The 5,882-nt window shown below is 45.9% G+C and overlaps 1 long non-coding RNA gene across 2 annotated transcripts in view; it reads right to left on the bottom strand.

Annotated features, from left to right (window-relative positions):
- Window positions 1–3,888: 3,888 nt before the first annotated feature.
- LOC122547031 overlaps window positions 3,889–5,882 on the bottom strand; it is a 4,684-nt gene continuing 2,690 nt past the window's right edge. For both annotated transcript variants that reach the window (XR_006310869.1, XR_006310868.1), the window contains exons 2-3: window positions 4,691–4,793; window positions 3,889–4,136 (exon numbers count right to left, since the gene is read on the bottom strand). This is a non-coding gene — a long non-coding RNA (uncharacterized LOC122547031). The remainder of the gene's footprint in view (window positions 4,137–4,690; window positions 4,794–5,882) is intronic.

The following is a 5,882-nucleotide window of genomic DNA, read 5'->3' on the forward strand; positions in this document are numbered from 1 at the left end:
CGCAGACTAGTCAAGCAACAAGCTGACACAGTCATACACACAGAATTATAGCTTACAATGTCCTAGACACCATCGTCACCATCCCTATATGTCCTGTCCAACCAGCAGGACATGGATGTAACTGAAATGCTGGAACATGCAGGGTTATGGACTAAGATCTGCAGAATGTGATCAATGTGATCATTTCCTGACCCCTCACAGGTCAGGAAATGTTTCTGCTACTTTCATCACTCACAAGGAACAGGAAAATAAAGGTTCAGTCAGAAATCTTACAGGAACATAGCGGTTATAATCACCAGGAAAGGCTGAACAGCTCAAAACGCTTTTTCTCAAGAAAAGAGGAGGCTCAGAGACAACCTGTTACAAGTAGAAAGCTTTGTGTCTGTGTTTTCAGAGATTTGAGGTTGGAATCATTGGGTTGGAAGCATGTTTCATTGCCCCAGATCATCAAAGGTGCTGTCTAAATGTGCATCTTTGTTTCAGTCAGTCTGAGTTAACTATCAGATGGACAGGTCAATGTCTGAGTGTCTTACCAAATCCCTGATTGAATCTGCCTCCCCTACAAATTCAGGTGCCTCACCACTCACTGGGTCACGGAGAAACTCTGCCCGGTACAATGAGAACTATCTTTGCTGTCAGCTCTCCTCGTGCTTCCGCCTAATCCCCACTTCCCTTCATTAAATCCCAGCTGCATCTCGTCCACCCACATGGACATGTTGAAGAGCATGACAGGAGAAAGGATTGAAACCGAGAGTTCAATAGCCAGAATGAGAGAGGAAGAAGGAATTAAATGGTGATTGTGGATCCCAGGGGATACAGATTCCAGGATTAGTCCTTGTGGGCATTCCCGCAGTAATACAAGACAGCATTCCATGATGAGAGTTAAACCCGGGTAGCAGGAGAGGGAGCCACTGAACATGGGCAGGTTTATTTCAAACACAGGAGGTTTGTTCAGTCAGGAACAATGTGTTCGACGTGGAGATGAAGTGAGCAGTGAGGGGAAATGTTACCACAAGCTGACGATGGATAACTTTCAGTGGAACAGGAGGATGCCATTCAGCCCCTCAACTTTGCTCTGCCATTCATGATGATCATAGCTGATGTGTAACCTAACGTACAATTTTCAAAAGACTCTAATTTCATCAATAAACTCCTCTGCAACAGACAAGATGAGTATTGGAAAACTAAACATCTGCAAGTGCTGGGAAATCAGAAAAAAACCCAGAAATTGCTGGAAAAATTCAGCAGATCTGGCAGCATCTGTGGAGAGTGAATCTTTCAGGACCAGTGACCGGTCAGGTGACCAGCTGCAGCTGACCATTTTGCCTATTCTGGAACACTCTCTGGAACAGGTTCTGGTGTGAGATTGTCAATAATAACTGAGAGAAAACAGGAGGACGGGCTCAATTAGAATAAGGAATTCACTTGACCCTCCCAGCGGGACACTCACCAACACTGTCACACTGTGGAGAGGCTGTTCACCTGCCCCACGTATGGGGAGGGATTTACTCGATCTTACAATCTGCTGAGGCACCAGAGATAGCACAGTGGATTAAGACCCTTCACCTCCTCCATGTGTGAGAAAGGATTCATTCAAATCTCTCACCTGCGGAGACATTAGTGCATTCCCACCAGGGTGAGGCCATTCACCTGCTCAGTGTGTGGGAAAGCATTCACTCAGTCCTCTTACCTACTTAAACACCAGCGAGCTCACTCTGGGGAAAGATCATTCACTTGTCCCCAGTGTGGGGGGAGATTCACTCAAATGCAGCACCTGTGGAGTTCCCAATGAGCCCACACAGAGGGAGAGGCCATTCAGATGCTCAGTGTGTGAGAGGAATCAGTGATTCATCCTCCCCCCTCCACCCCCACCGAGACCGCAGTGAGCCGACACAGGGGACATCTCATTCAGATGCTCAGTGTGGGAGAGGGGATTCAGTGATTCATCCCATCCCCTGAGACCCCAGCGGGTTCACACTGGGTAGGAGCTGTTCACCCCTCTGTTTGACAAGGGATTTGCTGCATCTTCAACACGATTGAGAGACCAGTGAGTGCTCACAGGGAAGTGGTCATCCACCTGCTCCGTGTGGACTGCAGGTCTCTGATTCTGATGTTACTGTCCATCAGAGTCAGGACAGGACCTTGTTCATGATGACACTGTTGGAGTATTGATGTTGTTGTTAACCACATTAACTGGGCTGGAGTTGATTGAATTTATTTTGCCACTTTCTGAACCTGAGGATGTCTCCCTGGGCAGTAAGTCTCCACAAACAGCAATGTGACAATAAACAGGGATCATATGTTTTGATTTAAATTGTGGCTGTAGCACTGCTGCTTCACAGCATCAGGTACAAGGTTGGAGTCCAGCCTTGTCCAATGGCCAGAGTCCAGCCTTGTCCAACGGCCAGTGTGGAGTTCCCACATTCTCCCCATGGTGGTGTGGGTCCGCTCCAGGTGCTCTGGTTTCCTCCCACAGTCCAAAGATGTACAGGTCAGGTGGATCAGTCGTGCTAAATTGTCCACAGGATCTAGGATTGTGCAGACTAGGTGGATCAGCCATGGGAAATGCAGTGTTACAGTGATAGAATGCTCTGGGCGTGATGCTCTTCAGATGGTCGCTGGGGTTTGATGGGCCAATGTTCTCCTTCCACACTGTAGGGATTTTATTCTATGATTGAGGATAAAAGCTACACAGCAGGTGTCCTTGGAGAAGGAGCATGTGGTGTGCATCAATAATCTCGATGCCTTTAGATAGAGGTGGGCACCGTAGGGGATATAGTGCTTTATCTCCACCACTGCCCCCTCCGCATAACTCTACTTTGATTTAGTCCCTTCTCACTCTGTCACTTATAATGGTTTGCTTGGCCCATAATGGGCTTTGTTTGGAAATATTCAATTGGTTACACAAATGGTTTACTGCTGGTGATTACGTGTCTAGATTAGAGTGGTGCTGGAAAAGCACAGCAGGTCAGACAGGATCCGAGGAGCTGGAAAATCAACGTTTTGGCAAAAGCCCTTTTCCAGCACCCCTCTAATGTAGGCTCTGGTTTCCAGCATCTGCGGTCCTCACATTTGCACTGCTGGTGATTATATGTTAACCAATAGCAAAATGGCATAATGATGATTCTGATGGTGGGAATGTTGCTGTGATAACATTTCTGGGTCGGAGAAATGCGGAAAAAGAACGCTTCACAGCTCATAGAACGAGAACTGAAAAGCAGTTAAATCAAACCAAAGATTCAGGCAGGGAGGGAATATGTCCCTAGAGTTTGAGTAGCTGGAAAGTGATAGTATCCGGGAATAGACAGGATTTTGTTTTACAAAGGTTGAAAGTTTTAAAACTGTTATAGTCAGACAGTTTACATTATTTTCTTTAATTTTATTTGTTGTGCAAAAAACTTTTACAACATTTTAAAACCAAAATTTACAAACCTTATGTAAAAGATAAATGTTAAATAAAATCCATCAAACCATCCCTCACTGAAAACTGTTGTGGAAGTGCAATCTCCTGGAAAATCCCTGCCTACTCCTTCCTACCCAGGCTCCATGACTATATACATACCTGGGAGTTAGCAGCAGGAGGAGGCCATTCACCCTTTCACTCCTGCTCCACCATTCAGTGGGAAACAGCTGACCATGCAGCTCAGTCTCCTGTTCCTGCTGTGCTCCAATCCCCTTTCATGACTTTACCTCGAAGAACTATATCTAAGTCCTCCTTTGGTTTCACTGCCTTTTGTTCCAGTGACGTTGCTATGTTACTGTGTGGGTGTAGGCAGGGTTAATGTGATGGTGCTGCTTCCTGGAGGATGCACTCAGCATTCCTTATCATCCTGCAGTAACATCAATTGGGTTTCAGCAACTAGAGATAGAAACCATTTCCAGGATATGGGCATCACTGGCTCAGCCATCATTTATTCCCCATCTCTCGTTACCCTTGAGAAGATGGTAGTGAGCTGCTGTCTTGACCCATTCGCAGTCCATTTGGCGCAGATAGACCGACAATGCTGGGAGGGCGAGTGTTGCAGGATTTTGGCTGAGTGATTCTCTATCTTTGGTTCTTCAAATGTTGTTTAACTTAACCACGATCTGCACATGATTTTGAGGTTTCAGTCTGCAAATCTTCACCATCTAGCACCCTGTATAAAGGAATATGTACAGGTTAGAAATTCAGAGCAGACAATTCTAGTTTCTCTGGAATATCTTTTTCCCCTTTCTTCCCCCAAAGCTGTAACCCTCCAGCTCTCTTACTCTCTCCCACCATTCTGACTCTACTACCCCCGAATGTACACCCTCCCCATTCTCATGGAATTGTTGATGAACAGGTCTATGCCACCACTTCCCGTCCCTGGTTAGACTCTGCACCCTTTCTGGGTTCACTTCCTTTCCCTCAGTTGCTGCAAGTCAATAATGTAACAGCAGAATGAAACAAAAGCAAACAGAAAGGGAGGTGGCAGATCTTGGACAGAACAGGAAGCTGCAGTCTCGGACAATGGGTCACTTCCTTTGTTTCTCATTGGTTGATTCCAGTGTTATGACAAGTTGGGAATGTAACTTGGTCCCATGTAGGTGTCTTGACACACTTTGATCCTCCAACAGATCAATACTACAAGCAAATACGTTCCTCCTCCAGACAATCACAGTGTGAAATACTTTCCACTAGTTACCCCAAAGCACATGTTCCAAAACTCACCCACATTCTGTACTTGTGCAGTGCCGGGTTTCCCCACAGACGTGTGGTCCCTGCCTCGGAATTTGGGAGTTGCAGTCCTCATGCAGGCACTGGAGCCCTGTCTCTGGAACGTGAATGAAAAGTGTGGGATGGAGGATGTTGTGTATTGGATTCCCATTCAGACACATGGGACATGTGGGCTGTCACTTGGATTTACTAAGACATCCGCTTAGACAACCTGATTTCTGACGTAAGGAACATAGATTCAGCCAATCGGGGGATAGGGAGGTTATTAAGACGCAGTAGGCTTTAAGAAGAGGTGGCTCAGTGGCTAGCACTGCTGCCTCACAGCATCAGAGACCTTAGGCGACTGTGTGGAGTTTACACATTCTCCCTATGTTTGCATGGTTTTGTGCAGTTCTCCAGTTTCCTCACACAGTCCAAAGATGCGCAGGTTAGGTGGATTGCCCATGCTAAATTGCTGACGGTGTCCATGCACGTGCCGGTTAGAGAATTAGCCATGGGAAATGCAATGTTACAGGGAACGAGTGGGTCTGAATTAGATGTTCATCATAGAGTTGGTGTGGACTCGATGGATGAATACCCTGTTTCTGCACTATAGGGACTCTATTCTATTCTCATGAGGAAGAATGTACTTGTCTCGATGTGTTCTGAATCTGTGGAATTCCCTATTCAAAATGCGTTGGATGCCAGGACAATGAGCCAATGTAATGAAGAGATACAGATGTTGAATTTGCAATGACATGAAGGGTGAGAGAGAGCAGGCGGGAAAATCCAGCTGAGACCGATGTGAGCTCAATCATCAGCGTATTAAATGGTGGGGCTGGTTCTCCTGTGCCCAGTGTGTCTCTTCTTACGGTAATAACTGGAAAGCTGAATCCAAAAATCACTACCTTCACCAAAGGAGATTTTCGGAAAATGACAGATAGTCAGGTGGATTAGCATTCCAAGCTTAGATAGTGAGGAAATGTGTAGGAGATAATGATTTTGCAATTTTAAACTGAGGGGAGACAGTGATTTATGGTTTTAGATTGCGTCGTACATTGGCAGCGTCCAGAGTACGCTGTTGTGAATATATACCCTGTACTTTATTACAAAGCCAAGGTCACTGACAATGAAAACCAAAACACCCAGGAAACATCGCCTCCCCTCGTAATCTGAGAAAAGACTTCTGATAAGTCTGATTGAACTT

Source organism: Chiloscyllium plagiosum, unplaced genomic scaffold (assembly GCF_004010195.1).
Source record: "Chiloscyllium plagiosum isolate BGI_BamShark_2017 unplaced genomic scaffold, ASM401019v2 scaf_10505, whole genome shotgun sequence".
Taxonomy (NCBI): Eukaryota; Metazoa; Chordata; class Chondrichthyes; order Orectolobiformes; family Hemiscylliidae; genus Chiloscyllium; species Chiloscyllium plagiosum.